At 43.0% G+C, this 17,459-nt stretch overlaps 1 protein-coding gene across 2 annotated transcripts in view; it reads left to right on the top strand.

Annotated features, from left to right (window-relative positions):
* CASKIN2 (CASK interacting protein 2) overlaps positions 1–17,459 on the top strand; it is a 259,418-nt gene that overhangs the window by 80,250 nt on the left and 161,709 nt on the right. The window lies entirely within an intron of this gene.

The following is a 17,459-nucleotide window of genomic DNA, read 5'->3' on the forward strand; positions in this document are numbered from 1 at the left end:
TTCTAGTATGTATTCTAGTAGTGGAACATTCTAATTTTCCCCTCTTCTAGGTAACCCCTTTTCACATTTTGCTCATGTTGTTGTAAGACTCCATAAAGAATTTTATACAGTAATCTTGCTGAGCCATATTGCCTGCTTTGCCTGTTCCCATGTCTGTTCCCATGCACCATTAGACATGCTAAGATCAGTTTGCCTGCTCGGACACTTCCGAATGAGTACTGCTGAATATAACTATTAGGCTTTGCTCACAAACTGTAAAATCTAAACAAAAAATCTGTAAAATGTTTTTTTTTTTTAAGGGTAGGGTGTCGTATTTGCTGCTGCATATTTTCCTACATGTTGACTTCAATGGGTAGAAAAAAATGCAGCAGCAAAATATGGCACATGACTCTACTCTAAATCCAGTATTTTGTTTTATTAACAGTCTTTCTAATGTTTAGGGCTTGCTACCTGTGAAGGGGGTGTGACGAGCTGCTTTGTATATTCCTTTTCCCAGAATGCCCAGTGGAGTGCTAATGGACTTTTAATCTCCACACCCCAGAAATGGTGCCCCTCCTCAAGGAGGATACTTACCCCTTTGGTTTAGTTGACAGGCTTCTTAGCAGCCAAGCCTGAACACCCTGAGGGCAACACCCCGAAACAGCGATGTCTGCAGATCGGTCCTCTTCCCTTCTGGGAACATTTCTGGCTTGGCGTTAAATCCAAATTTAATTGCTACATGGAATGATGTTCATACAGTCTTTTACATTAACATTTTTTTTTATAGCATGAAATATACATTACTGTTGTTATCATACAGCTGCTCAGCCAGTGATGTTCCAAATCCTAGTTGTAAGGAATGTTTTTGTTGTTATACAACTGGACTTTGGAGCATCACTGGGAAAGCAGTTGTATGATTGCTTAAGTAGACAATGTCCTCCATGTTATGCTATGCTGTCCATTGTACATAATGTACTATGTATGCTTTCCTTGAGCAGCCATTTGAGGGGGCATATTGTTGTGCAACATTTGAGCTTGGTGTATGCTTGGAAGACCAGATTCTGGATCTAAGCGAACAACTTGCAACATTGAGAGGCAAAGATAACATGGAGAAGAGTCTGCTGCTCACTGAGCCAGCAGCCTCTGGAGCAGAGGGGGGAGGAAAGTGGGATGGAGACGCAGGAGAAAGAGGTAGGTTGATTTGTGACAGTAAGAAGACGGTAGGGGGATAAGGGTGAGGGAGGCTTGTCCTGATCTAGCACACCCCAACAGGTTTGCCTGGTTGGCAGATGAGGGCGATGTTAGTTCAGAGCTAGCACTGCTGCAGCAAGACACTTCCCCTGACAGCCAGGGGGGTGTCTGCTCCAGTATGGAGGGAAGGAGGAGCGCAGGGCAGGCCAGACAGGTGCTGGTAGTGGGGGACTCCATTATTAGGGGGACAGGGCAATCTGTCACACAGACCAGGATCATCGTACAGTATGAACTTCCTGGCGCTTGAGTTTGGCACATCGCAGATCGGGTAAGGCAGATTACTGGGAGGGGCTGGAGTCGACGGTCATGGTGCACATTGGCACCAATGACAAAGTTAGGAGTAAGTTGAGTGTCATTAGAAATTATTTCAGGGACTTAAACAGGAGACCTTAAAGCAAAGACCTCCATGGTAGTATTTTCTGAAATACTACCAGTACCACGTGCCATACCAGAGGCAGTGGGAGATTAGGTAACGCAGAAGCTGGTGTAGAAAGGAGAGACTGACTGCACCTCAATGGGGAGGGTGCTTCCGTGCTCAGGGAGAAGACTGCTAAAAGGGTGGAGGAGTGTTTAAACTTGGGACTGGGGGGGGGGGGAATGTTGGAAGAAAACTATGATATAGTGGGGATAAGTGAGACATGGCTGGATGCGAGCTATGACTGGGCAGTTAGTATACAGGGGTACAGTCTCTTAAGAAAGGACCATGCGAGTAAGAAAGGGGGAGGGGTTTGCTTATATGAAAAAAAATATTGTCTTAGGCCCATTCTGCGTCAGGACATTGGTGACGAAAATGATCATGTGGAGTCTCTATGGGTGGAAATAAGGGGAAGGAGAAAGAATAATAAATCACTGATAGGGTTTGTTATAAGTCCCCAAGTATAATGGGAGCAGCGGAAAACCTAGACTGGAAAGCTAAAACCTGCAGGTCTAGCAAGGATAACAGTTTTTTTTTGGCAATAATAAAGAACAATTAATTTTCCCAACTAGTGCAGGACCAAACAAGAGGGGGTCCGTTCTGGACCTTATACTAACCAATTGGCCAGACATAGTATCTGAAGTAGAGGTAGGGGGTCATCTTGGTTATAGTGACCATAGCATAATAAGTTTTCATTTATCCTATAGCAGAATGTCTACTAGTGTGGCTACAAAAACATTACACTTCAGGAAGGCCAATGTTCACCAAATAAGAGAGCACCTCAGTGACATAGATTGGGATCTTGTCCTCAGTAATAAAAGTACACAGGCTAAAGGGGCATTTTTAAGAGCATCCTGAATAGATCTTGTGAACGACATATACCTTACGGGAATAAATGGGCTAGAAATAGGAGAAAACCAATTTGGTTAACCAAACAGTTAGGGATGCGATAAAGGATAAGAGGAAAGCGTTTAGACCACAAAAACAAGAAGGTAGTGGGGAAGCGTTAAAAAATTAGGAGGAGATGAATAAAGTCTGTAAAAAAGAAATAAAACTAGCAAATATAGAAAGTAAAAAGGACCCCAAAATACTCTTCACCTACATAAATAATAAGTTTTAAATTAACACTTAAAATTAATTATGTTGTCCCCTGAAGAAATTGTCTGGCGGTAATGGTGGAGGAGGATGGGGGAAAAGCCAACCTACTAAATGCTTTCTTCTGTACTGTATTTACGCAGGAAAATTCAATGTCCGAGGACAAGGGAAGGGATTATATACATTTTCCATCTAATCTTGTCTGTTTAACCCAACAAGAAGTGCGGTGTCGCCTTAGTAACATTAAGATACACAAATCACCGGGCCCAGATGGCATCCATCCCAGGGTTGTGCAGGAACTAAATACCATGCTAGACAGAACCTTATTCCTTATATTTAAGGATTCTATAATGACAGGGAATGTTCCACAGGTCTGGCGCTTGGCAAATGTGGTACCAATATATAAAAAGGGGTAAAAAGGGATCCTGGGAACTACAGGTCTGGATCCACATTCTGTCCCTATAAATCTAGAATCCATAACCTGTAATGTCATTACTCTCCAAAAATGCATCCAGGCCCCTTTTGAACTCTCTTATCGAGTTTACCATGACCAACTCCTCCGGAAGAGAGTTCCACAGTCTCACTGCTCTTAAAGTAAAGAACCCTCGTCTGTGCTGGTGTAGAAACCTTCTTTCCTCTAAACGTAGAGGATGCCCCCTTGTTAAAGATACAGTCCTGGGTATAAATAGATCATGGGAGAGGTCTCTGTACTGCCCCTGACATATTTATACATAGTTATTAGGTCACCCCTAAGCCTTCTTTTTTCTACACTAAATAACCCTAATTACTGTACCCTTATTACTCTGGTTGGGAGTCTTTGAACCCTTTCCAGTTCCACTAGATCTTTTTTGTACACTGGTGCCCAGTACTGTACACAGTATTCCATGTGTGGTCTGACCAGTGATTTGTAATTGACTTATTTCCTTGTTGTGGGCATCTATACCCCTCTCTTGATACATGCCATGACTTTGTTAGCCTTGCAGCGGCTGCCAAGGCTAATAAAGTCATGGGATGTATCAAGAGAGGCATAGAGGCTTGTGACAAGGACATAGTTTTGCCTCTGTATAATTCATTAGTCAGAGCACATATGGAGAATTGTGTCAAAATTTGGTAACCTGTATATAAGAAGGACATGGATGAACTCGAGATGGGGAGAGCGACAAAGATTAATGGATATGGGAGGATGACAATTCCAAAACAGGTTATCAAACTTGAGGTAATTTAGTTTGGAGAAACCACAGTAGGACTCCAACAAAAGGAAATTGGAACTTTTGCAGAGGCACTTTTCCAAGGAATGGACGAAACAGAGTATTATCAGGTATACAGCTTTTATTTGCACCTGAAGAATTGGATGGGCCACGAGGCTGCTGACCATTTCAACATACCCATACGCTTTCAAAGGTGTTGTGCTCTTAGCATAACACCCTCCGGTAAGGGGTCAATTTTTCCTGTGTTTTTCTTTAGTGTTATAGTTTGGAGAAAATATTTAGGGCGATTTGATCACAATTAGAGATGAGCGAACATTTGAAAAATTAGATTCTGCTGATTTGCCAAATTTTTCGAAAAAATTGGGTTTGATGCGAATTTATTCGTGGCGAATCTATATTAAAAATGGCTTTTTCTGGACTACAGAGAGCCTCAATAGTGGTGTAGAACACTTTGCTTTGTTCTAACATGCATATGGAGTGTTCTGGAGTAGTGAAATAATACTGTTATTTAGTATGACATGCAGATTACAGGCATCGCTGTTAGAATCACTGCCGCAGAGCGGCACAATGTCAGAGCCTGGAGGTAGCATCAGTATGAGGAGACCATATAGTGGCTGAGTGACACAGCGGGGAGGTGTTGGCAGCATGAGGAGACCATATAGTGGCTGACTGTCATAGCTTGGATGTCGCTGAAGCATGGGGAGATCATATAGTGGCTGAATGACACAGCGTGGAGGTGTTGGCAGCATGAGGAGACCATATAGTGGCTGAATGACACATCGTGGAGGTGTTGGCAGCATGAGGAGACCATGTAGTGGCTGAATGTCATAGCTTGGATGTGACTGAAGCATGAGGAGATCATATAGTGGCTGAATGACACAGCGTGGAGGTGTTGGCAGCATGAGGAGACCATATAGTTGCTGAATGACACAGCTTGGATGTTGCTTGAGAAGAGAAAAGATGTTCTGCAGCGGCGCTGCCCTTCTGAGATCAAATTTTAAATAGAGTCCTGTATGATAGAAAGTATTCACATTGATTGTGCATACACCTAAAACAGACAAGCAAGATGCGTTTCAGGAGTTATGTTACCCCTATCTCAATTGCAGGTTAAAAAGCTGTCTACTTACAGGTGTACAAGTAACAGTTAAATATTGAACAAAATGAAAAAAATGGGCACCAGAGGGTAGGGTCAGGGACCACCCAGGGGGCGTGACATAAGAGGTTTTAATAGATCTTCTATGAAGGTTTGTATAAAGAAATACGTGTGTTAAAATAAATGTATAAAATAAACTGATTAGTTATGATATTGCTTTGATGTTAAAAATGTGAACTTGATTTCAGGTTTAGTTTGCGCTGATGATTCAAAAAAGCAGCAACCAATAGCAGGTCTCAAAGTTTCTGACATCATTATTTCTTTCTTCTCCTATGTAGAGAGTCGGCAGATTGTGCCGGTGTTTTTTCAAAATAAATGGGGGCAGGATGGCTTTTTAGCCAATCCAAAGAGTTCCTGAAGAGCATTGGCCAATCAGGATCCAGTTTTTTGAGCAACCCCATAACAGGTTCTTTCCGCTGCTGCTCCGCAAACTGCAAATGCTGTGACATTATAATAAATTGAGGAAAATAATTTACATCAAAAACAACAGGGGAGACTTTTCAAATAAAATCCCTGATGACATGTAAAACTAATTATGTGGTCTACCTTCTGGAATGCTCCTGCGGGATCTAATACGTGGGACGCACCACACAGATGCTCAGCACCAGATTGAATAAGCACCCATCCAACGTAAAAAATGGATATCAGCTTCACAGTATATCCCGCCATGCCGCTTTAGTACACGACTGTAAATTCTCCCACTTTTCCATAACACCAATTGAACATATCCCTTCTGGTTCCCACCGACGGTACACCCAATTATGCAGAAGGGAAAACTTTTGGATATTCAAGCTTTAAACTTTAACACCTTTAGGTTTTAATGAATATATCGAACACCCAATGTAAATACTCCTAAAGTATAACTTCAAAAATATCCATAACATCAAGTTTCTAGCTTCTCCCTGCTGATAGGTTTTTGACCAATCACTAAACCATATCCGATTGGCCGCCACTTCAATACGTATCAATCCGTAAACCCCATACTGTATACTACTATATCTAATTGGCCACATAGATCTCTTTTGGATATGTGAAACTAGGGCCGTAACAGCGGCTAGCCTATGATTGGCCAGAATCGCATCCAACATTGAACATAGTAATTATACGCCTTCTCGCCAGCATCCTCCTGATTGGCCATACGTATCGAAGCCGGTATCTTCTGATTGGCCACTCTTATCCGAGCCGCTATTCTGCTGCTTAGATAGATGTATCTGAACCGGCAATTTCCTGATTGGCCAACACTCTCCAGGAACTCTTTGGATTGGCTAAAAAGCCATCCCACCCCCATTTAATTCGAAAAAACCCTGGCACAATCTGCCGACTCTCTACATAGGAGAAGAAGAAAAAAGAGAAAGAAAGAATGATGTCACAAACTTTGAGACCTGGTTGCTGCTTTTTTGAATCATCAGCGCGAACTAAACCTGAAATCAAGTTCACATTTTTAACATCAAACCAATATCATAACTAATCAGTTTATTTTATACATTTATTTTAACACACGTATTTCTTTATACAAATCTTCATAGAAGATCTATTAAAACCTCTTATGTCACGCCCCCTGGGTGGTCCCTGACCCTTCCGTATGGCGCCCATTTTTTTCATTTTGTTCAGTATTTAACTGTTACTTGTACACCTGTATGTAGACAGCTTTTTAACCTGCAATTGAGAAAGGGGTAACATAACCCTGAAATGCGTCTTGCTTGTCCGTTTTAGATTTATGCACAATAAATGTGAATACTTTTTATCATACCGGACTCTATTTAAAATTTGATCTCAGAAGGGCAAAGCGGCTGCAAAACATCTTTTCTCTTCTTAAGCAACATTTCCATTGCCGATCACCACCGGAGGCGTTCGGCCATGTTCCTGCAGGCTGCAGCTCGAGATCTCCCATCTGACCCAACATGGAGGCCTGTTTCAAGAGTCCCCCAGGTGAGCGCACATCACACAGGGGTAAAAGTGGGCTACTACACCCACGAAATCACACGAGGCGCTGTCCTCTCCTTGTTTTCTCTTTCCTTCTTTTACTTTACAGCTTGGATGTGGCTGAAGCATGAAGAGACCATATAGTGGCTGAATGACACAGCGTGGAGGTGTTGGCAGCATGAGGAGACCATATAGTGGCTGAATGACACAGCTTGGATTTGGCTGAAGCATGAAGAGACCATATAGTGGCTGAATTACACAGCATGGAGGTATTGGCAGCATGAGGAGACCTTATAGTGGCTGATTGACACAATTTGATTGTGGCTGAAGCATGAGGAGACCATGTAGTGGATGCATTTTTTAAATTGAAGATGTATGGTAGCTAGTGCTACCATAAACCTTTTAAGGTAATGTCCCAGGCCCAGCAGCATCACTAAACCATATAGTTGCTGAATGACATAGCCTGGAGCTGGCAGCACCATGAGAAGACACTAGGGCTTCACAATTCCTAAGATTAAAAGATGAATTTTGAAATTTTAATTAAAGATGTATAAGGTAGCTAGTGCTACCATAAAAATGTTTAGGCCCAGGCCCAGCAGCATCAGTAAACCATATATTGGCTGAATGACACAGCCTGGAGGTGGCTGAATCATGAATTATGAGGAGACCCTATAGTGGCTGAATGGCACAGCCTGGAGGTGGCTGAAGCATGAGGAGACCATACAGTGGCTGAATTGCACAGCTTGGAGGTTGCTGAAGCATGAGGAGAGACAATATAGTGGCTGAATTGCACTTCGTGGAGGTGTTGGCAGCATGAGGAGACCATAATCTGGCAGAATGACACAGCCTGGAAATGGATTTTAAGGTAATATCCCAGGCCCAGCAGCATCAGTAAACCATATAGTGGCTGAATGGCCTGGAGGTGACTGAATCATAAGTAGACCATATAGTGGCCGAATGGCTCAGCCTGGAGTTGGCGGCAGATGAGGAGACAATAGGGCCTCACAATCTCTAAGAATAAAGGATGTATTTTGAAATTTCTATTGAAGATGTATGGTACCTAGTGCTACCATGAACATATATAGGTAATGTCCTAGGCCCAGCAGCATCACTAAACCATGTAGTTGCTGAATGACACAGACTAGAGCTGGCAGCAGCATGAGTACACCAGAGGGCTTCACAACCCCTAAGATTAATTGAGGAATTTTGAAATTTCCATTGAAGATGTATGGTACCTAGTGCTAACATAAACATAACTTAACCATCACTTAACCATGTAGTTGCTGAAAGACATGGACTGGAGCTGGCTGAAGCATCAGTAAACCATATATTGGATGAATGGCACAACCTCGAGGTGGCTGAATCATCTGTAAACCATATATTGACTGAATGGCACAGCCTGGAGGTGGCTGAAGCGTGAGGAGACCATATAGTGGCTAAATGACACAACGTGGAGGTGTTGGCAGCATGAGGAGACAATATAGTGGCTGAATGACACAGCTTGGATTTGGCTGAAGCAGGAGGAGACCATATAGTGGCTAAATGACAGCGTGGAGCTGGCAGCAGCATGAGTAGACACTAGGGGTTCACAATCCCTAAGATTAAAAGATTAATTTTGAAATTTAATTTGAAGATTTATGGTAGCTAGTGCTACCATAAAAACTTTTAGGCCCAGGCCTAGCAGCATCAATAAACCATATATTGGCTGAATGACACAGCCTGGAGGTGGCTGAATCATGAAGAGACCATTTAGTGGCTGAATGGCACAACCTGGAGTTGACTGAAGCATGAGGAGACCATATAGTGTCTGAATGGCACAGCCTGGAGTTGGCAGAAGCATGAGGAGACCATTGAAATTTAAGATTTTGAAATAGAAATTGAGGATTTTGAAATTGAAATTTTAACTCCCAAGTTTTAGTGTCCCGGGTCACATGTCACATGGCCACACAATGACAGAGCCTGGAGGTGGCATCAGTATGAGAATACCATATAGTGGCTGAATGACTGCCTGGAGTTTGTGGCAGCGTGAAGAGACCATATAGTGGCAGAATGGCACAGCCTGGAGTTGGCTAAAGCATGAGGATACCATATAGTGGCTGAATGAGACAGCCTGGAGCTGGCCACAGCATCAGGAGTCCTGAAAGTGACCCTAATGCAGAGGAATTTCTGAAACTGGGGACCAGGACCTTAATTATCTTTTGCACAATAAGCACAATTAGAGAGGCTGGAGGTGGCAGCATCAACATGAAGAGACCATAGAGCAGCACAATTAGAGCCTTGAGGTGGCAGTGTCAACATGAGGAGACCATATGGCGGCACAATTATAGTGCCTGGAGGCGGTAGCATCAGCATGAGGAGACCATAGAGCAGCACAATTGGAGAGCTTGGAGGTGGCAGCATCAGCATGAAGAGACCATAATGTTGCACAGTGACAGAGCCTGGAGGTGGTAGCATTAGCATGAGGAGACCATAGAGCAGCACAATGAGAGAGCCTTGAGGTGGCAGCAGCAGCATGAGGACCAAGCCAAGTGAGGGTTGAGTCTGAGGAACCTACCGACTGTTGACTGGGGGTGTCGGATGTCACTTGGGATGAAGTGGATGACCGAATGAACCGATCAATCAAGCATATTTTTCGCCGCAGCGCAAACTCCTAGAGGGAAACTCGCCGTAACCCAGCCAGTGCGAATGTACCCGAAATACACTACACTAACACATAATAAAGGGTACAACTCTACATATACACCCCCTTACACTGCCCCCCCCCAATAAAAATGAAAATCATATTGTACAGCAGTGTTTCCAAAACGGAGCCTCCAGCTGTTGCAAACCAAAAACTACCAGCATTTCCGGACAGCCACTGACTGTCCAGGCATGCTGGGAGTTTAGCAACAGCTGGAGGCACCCTGTTTGGGAATCACTGTAGATGTAGAATACCCCTATGTCCACCCCTAATGTAGTCCTCAAATGCGCATTGGCGCTCTCACTTCGGAGCCATGTCATATTTCAAGGAAACAGTTTAGGCCCTCATATGGGGTATTTCCGTACTCGGGAGAAATTGCACTACAAATTGCACTACAAATCTTTTTCTCATTTTACCCCTTATGAAAAGGAAAAGTTGGGGGCTACACCAGCCTGTTAGTGTAAAAATATAAAACATTTTACACTAACATGCTGGTGTTTCTCCATACTTTTTATTTTCACAAGCAGTAAAAGGAAAAAAAGACCCCCAAAATTTGTAACGCAATTTCTCCTGAGTACGGAAATACCCCATATGTGGGCGTAAAATGCTCTGCGGGCGCACAACAAGGCTCAGGAGTGAGAGTGCACTACGTACATTTGATTTACAATTGGTCACTAGGGTGACCACTGAAATCCATTTTTCCCACTCACTTGAAATTATTAAAACGTAACCTTTATTGCCATTGGTTTAAAAATCTCTAACACACAGTTCTCTTGTAGCAATGTATCTGAAATTTAGCAGCCATGCTGCTTACTAAAGAAAAATATTGGTATAGCTGCAGACTATACTTAACTGGAGAGAACTGTGGCAGAACTTAAAAACACTGACGCATGGCCCGTCCGACGTTTTGCCACAAGCAGTGGCTTTGTCAAGGACTTGAGGGCAATGGCGTCCAAACGAGCTCGACAGGGGTTCTTATCGCCTCCTTTCCATGATGTCACAGTCCGTCAGATTCAATCACAACCTGTTCCCCTTGGATTGGTACATTATTTGTCACGTATGGGCAGGGAAGGAGTGCTCGCTAAGCTTACTCGCGCCCCTGTCCCTGCCTACTTGTCCGCCTATCCTAAATGATAGGCCGGCAACTGGTCGACAATCACTTCCTAAATAAGTGAGGGGAGTCAAATGTCAACAAAATTAAATACAATCCTGTCTGTAGTCAGGAGCAACAGGGAAACAAGCAACTAACAAAGACAAGCTAAACATACACACATAAAGTCGATGTCAGTCAAACAGAGTCAAGCCAGGAGTGGGAAGAGGTGCCGAATCGCTATAACCAAAGAGAAGTCAGATATGAAGCCAGAAGTCAAGTTGCCGGGTATACAAGGAAATAAGTGAATGCTAGCTACTCAGGTAATGACCAGTTTCACAGGCATCTTCCCAGTGACTGATGCCTGGTAATATAGGGAGATGCACATGTGGTCAATCAGTAGCTTGCCACTCAGACAGCAGGACGTAACCCGGCAACCTTGCAAACAACACCTTGTCAGTACCTGTTAACCCTGCAGGTGCTGACATTATTAGATTGACAGGACTAGTATCCATTAGAAACCATAGGATTAACCAATAGGTTTCTACCACAGTGCTTTGCGTTACTGCATATAGTTGATTGACATTATCATAGCCCTATCAAAATAGACTGCGTAATCACGTTTGTTATTATGGACTACGTAAACACGTTTGTTAAAATGGTAACGACTAATTTATCTCAAATGAAAATACATTCATCAAGACATCCTACAAATTTGACATATCATGAATGGAAAGCTCTTTAAAGAGATCCAAAATAATAAAGAGATTGTTTGTTTGTAAACCGGCAGATAAAGGCGGCAATCTCATCTTGATGAATAGACAAGAGTACAAAGACATGATTTTGAGATTATTAACCCCTTAAGGACCAAGGGCGTACAGGTACGCCTTTGCTCCCTGGTACTTAAGGACCAAGGGCGTACCTGTACGCCCGTGGGAATTTCGGTCCCTGCCGCGCGCCGGGCGGGGACCGGACAGGGGTGACTGCTGATAACTATCAGCAGGCACCCCGCGCAAATGCCCAGGGGGGTCATCAGACCCCCCCTATGTCGGCGATCGCCACAAATCGCAAGTGAATTCACACTTGCGATTTGCGGCTATTCCGGGTCATACGGGTCTATGGTGACACGGTGACCCGGAATATAACGGGGATCGCCGTTGTCCAAGACACCCACGATCCCCCTGAAGGCATAGGAGTGAGGTGGCAGAGGTGCCACCCCTCCTATCCCTGCTATTGGTGGTCTAGACGCGACCACCAATAGCAGATTGGGGCGGGGGGCTTTACTTTCGGTTTCCCCGTTCTGCCCACCCACAATAGGCGGGGCAGAACGGGGAACCGACAAAGGACCGGTGCCGACGTCCACTTTCCCCGCGGGCGAGGCTGCAGGCGACCATCGGTGGAGGATATCGGAGTCCAGCGATGTCGTGCGGCTGGCTCCCTGGATCCTACGGAAGCCGGTAAGTTGCCTAGCAACATCTGGAGGGTACAGTTTGAGACCACTATACAGTGGTCTCTAAACTGTAACCCTCCAGATGTTGCAAAACTACAACTCCCAGCATGCCCAGACAGCTGTTAAGGCATGCAGGGATTTGTAGTTTTGCAACAGCTGGAGGGCCCCAGTTTGGCGATCACTGGCAGTGATCTCTAACTGTGGCCCTCCAGATGTTGCAAAACTGCAACTCCTAGCATGCCCAAACAGCAGTTTGCTGTCAGGGCATGCTGGGATTTGGAGTTTTGCAACAGCTGGAGGTCCACAGTTTGGAGATCTCTAAATTGTAGCCCTCCAGATGTTGCAAAACTGCAAATCCCTGCATGCCCTAACAGCAAACAGCTGTCTCGGCATGCTGGGAGTTGTAGTTGTGTACCTCCAGCTGTTGCATAACTACATCTCCCAGCATGCCCTTCGGGCGATCAGTACATGCTGGGAGTTGTAGTTTTGCAACAGTTGGAGGCACACTGGTTGGTAAATACTGAGTTAGGTAACGGAACCTAACTGAAGGTTTTCCAACCAGTGTGCCTCCAGCTGTTGCAAAAGTACAACTCCCAGCATGCACTGTCTGTCAGTGCATGCTGGGAGTTGTAGTTTTGAAACAGCTGGAGGTTTGCCCCCCCCCCCCCCATGTGAATGTACATTCACACAGGCAGGTTTACATTAAGTTTCCTGCTTCAAGTATGAGCTGCGGCAGATTTTTCGCCAGCGGTAAGCTCACTGTAAACCGCCGCCAGTGTGAATGTACCCGAAAAACACCTACACTACACTAACACAAAATAAAGGGTAAAACACAACATATACACCCCCTTACACTGTCCCCCCCCCCCCCCTGCCCCCAATAAAAATGAAAAACGTATTGTACGACAGGGTTTCCCAAACGGAGCCTCCAGCTGTTGCAAAACATCAATTCCCAGCATTTCCGGACAGCCACTGACTGTCCAGGCATGCTGGGAGTTTAGCAACAGCTGGAGGCACCCTGTTTGGGAATCACTGGCGTAAAATACCCCTATGTCCACCCCTATGCCATCCCTAATTTAGCCCCTTAAGGACCGGGGGTTTTTCCGTTTTTGCATTTTCGTTTTTTGCTCCTTGCCTTTAAAAAATCATAACTCTTTCAATTTTGCACCTAAAAATCCATATGATGGCTTATTTTTTGCGCCACCAATTCTACTTTGTAATGACGTCAGTCATTTTGCCCAAAAATCTACGGTGAAACGGAAAAAAAATCATTGTGCTACAAAATTGAAAAAAAAAAATGCAGTTTTGTAACTTTTGGGGGCTTCCGTTTCTACGTAGTACATTTTTCGGTAAAAATGACACCTTATCTTTATTCTGTAGGTCCATTTAAATGATTAAAATGATACCCTACTTATATAGGTTTGATTTTGTCGGACTTCTGGAAAAAATCATAACTACATGCAGGAAAATTAATACGTTTAAAATTGTCATCTTCTGACCCCTATAACTTTTTTATTTTTCCGTGTATGGAGCGATATAAGGGCTCATTTTTTGCGCCGTGATCTGAAGTTTTTAACGTTACCATTTTTGCATTGATAGGACTTATTGATCGCTTTTTATTCATTTTTAAATGATATAAAAAGTAACCAAAATGCACTATTTTGGACTTTGGAATTTTTTTGCGCGCATACCATTGACCGAGCGGTTTAATTAATGATATATTTTTATAATTCGGACATTTCCGCATGCGGTGATACCATATATGTTTATTTTTATTTACACTGTGGTTTTTTTTTTATTGGAAAAGGGGGGTGATTCAAATTTTTAATAGGGGAGTTAAATGATCTTTATTCACTTTTTTTTTTCACTTTTTTTTGCAGTGTTATAGGTCCCATAGGGACCTATAACACTGCACACACTGATCTTTATCATTGATCACTGGTTTCTCATAAGAAACCAGTGATCAACGATTCTGCCGCATGACTGCTCGTGCCTGGATCTCAGGCACTGAGCAGTCATTCGGCGATCGGACAGCGAGGAGGCAGGTAGGGGCCCTCCCGCTGTCCTGTCAGCTGTTCGGGATGCCGCGATTAGCCGCGGCTATCCCGAACAGCCCGACTGAGCTAGCCGGCAACTTTCACTTTTAGCCGCGCGGCTCAGCTCTGAGCGCGCGGCTTAAAGGTTAATAGCGCGCGGTCCGGCTTCACTATGACGCCGGCCCCGCTGTGATATGATGCGGGGTTAATGTGTAACCCCGCGTTATATCGGGAGAGCATGACCAAGGACGTACCGGTACGTCCTTGGTCCTTAAGGGGTTAGACTTCAAATGCGCATGGCGCTCTCTCACTTCGGAGCCCTGTCCTATTTCAAGGAAACAGTTTAGGGCCACATATGGGGTATTTCTGTACTCGGGAGAAATTGCACTAGAAATTTTGGGGGGCTTTTTCTCCTTTTACCCCTTAGGAAAAAGAAAAGTTGGGGTCTACACCAGCATGTTAGTGTAAAAAAAATTTTTTTTACACTAACATGCTGGTGTTGTCCTTTACTTTTTATTTTCACGAGGTAAAAGGAAAAAAAGACCCCCCAAAATTTGTAACGCAATTTCTCCTGAGTACGGAAATACCCCATATGTGGGCGTAAAATGCTCTGCGGGTGCACAACAAGGCTCAGGAGTGAGAGCGCACTATGTACATTTGAGGCCTCAATTGGTGATTTGCACAGGGGTGGCTGATTTTACAGCGGTTCTGACATAAACGCAAAACAATAAATACCCACATGTGACCCCATTTTGGAAACCACATCCCTCATGTAATGTAATAAGGGGTATAGTGAGCATTTACGCCCCACAGGGGTCTGACAGATTTTTGGAACAGTGGTCCGTGAAAATGAAAATTGTAATTTTTCATTTGCTCAGCCCACTGTTCCAAAGATCTGTCAAATGCCAGTGGGGTGTAAATGCTCACTGCACCCCTTATTAAATTCTGTGAGGGTTGTAGTTTCCAAAATGGGGTCACATGTGGGGGGGTCCACTGTTCTGGTACCACGGGGGCTTTGTAAACGCACATTGCCCCTGACTTCCATTCCAAACAAATTCCCTTTTCAAAAGCTTAATGGCGCTCCTTCTCTTCAGAGCATTGTAGTGCGCCAGCAGAGCACTTGACGTCCACACATGGGGTATTTCGATACTCAGAAGAAATGGGGTTACAAATTTTGGGGGTCATTTTCTCCTATTACCCCTTGTAAAAATTTTACATTTGGGGAAAAACCAGCATTTTAATGAAAAAAAAATTTTTTTTTCATTTACACATCCGACTTTAACAAAAAGTTGCAAAATACCTGTGAGGTGTTAAGGCTCACTGTACCCCTCGTTACATTAATTGAGGGGAGTAGTTTCCAAAATAGTATGCCATGTGTTTTTGTTTTTTTTTTTTTGCTATTCTGGCACCATAGTGGCTTCCTAAATGTGACATGCCCCCCAAAAACCACTTCAGAAAAACTCACTCTCCAAAATCTCATTGTCGCTCCCTCCTTTCTGAGCCCTCTACAGCGCCCGCCGAACACTTTACATACACATATGAGGTATTTTCTTACTCGAGAGAAATTGGGTTACAAATTTTGAGAGAATTTTTTTTCCTTTTACTTCTTGTGAAAATTCAAAAACTGGGTCTATAAGAACATGCGAGTGTAAAAAATAAAGATTTTGAATTTTCTCTTCACTTTGCTGCTATTCCTGGGAAACACCTAAAGAGTTAACACACTTAATAAATGTCATTTTGAATACTTTGAGGGGTGCCGTTTTTATAATGGGGTCATTTGTGGGGTATTTCTAATATGAAGGCCCTTCAAATCAACTTCAAACCTGACCTGGTCCATGAAAAATTCAGATTTTGAAAATTTGGTGAAAAATTGCTGCTGAACTTTGAAGCCCTCCGATGTCTTCCAAAAGTAAAAACATGTCAACTTTATGATGCAAACATAAAGAAGACATATTGTATATGTGAATCAAAATATTTTTTATTTAGAATGTTTGTTTATTTTCCTTACAAGCAGAGAGCTTCAAAGTTAGAAAAATGCAAAATTTTCAATTTTTTCATAAAATTTTGGAATTTTTCACCAAGAAATGATGCAAGTATCGACAAAATTTTACCAATAACATAAAGTACAATATGGCACAAAAAAAAAATCTCGGAATCAGAATGATAGGTAGGCCCTTAAGGGGTTAAAAGATACATCCACGTACAGACAGTTGGAATCTAACCCTCAAGCAGACTTTCTTAACCAACTACATAGATTATTGTGAAATGCTGTCAGTGACCATCTGATAACGGAAGATTCATTTAAGTTCTTGTATAATCCTACACCTACAATTGCAACAATTTATGCTCTACCAAAGCTGCATAAACAAACATTTCCTATTCCAGGTCGCCCGATAGTCTCTGGCTGTGAGAACTTGACACAAAACGCTAGTATATATGTTGATCAATTCTTAACACCATTTGTGTCTTCTTTGCCTTCATTTATTAAAGATACCAAAGATGCAGTTCGTCGACTACAAGAACTCCAATTTCCAACCGATACTCTCATAGCCAGTCTTGATGTTGAGTCACTTTACACCAATATACAGCATGATATAGGACTTAAAGCAGTACATTATTTTCTGAAAACCAAGGGCACTCAATACACTTCTCACAATCACTTTCTTCTCACACTCTTAGAATTTGTACTTACTCACAACTTTTTTCTATTCGATCACCGTTTTTATTTTCAAATAAAAGGGACAGCTATGGGCACTCCTTGTGCACCTAATTACGCTCTTTCTCGGGTGGTGGGAAGATACTATTGTTTTTTTCTGAATCACTTATTGAGTTTACGTCACACATTCTTTTTTCGGGTCGTTACATAGATGATATTTTAATTTTTTGGGATAGCACAAAAGAACACTTTAATACTTTTGTTCAGACACTTAATTCTAACACAATCGGTATGCACTTCACTTATGAAATTCATGATTCCTTTTTGCACTTTCTGGACCTTACAATATCAATAAATCACCAAGGACCAGTATTTACCAACATATATCGAAAACCAACTTCAACCAATAGTTTTTTAGACTGGGGTAGTCACCACCCAACCCCCTTAAAAAGGGGAATACCGGTTGGTCAATACTTAAGAGCCAAAAGGAATTGTAGCAACAAACACAATTTTCAACAAGAAT

Source organism: Hyla sarda, chromosome 13 (genome assembly GCF_029499605.1).
Source record: "Hyla sarda isolate aHylSar1 chromosome 13, aHylSar1.hap1, whole genome shotgun sequence".
NCBI lineage: Eukaryota > Metazoa > Chordata > Amphibia > Anura > Hylidae > Hyla > Hyla sarda.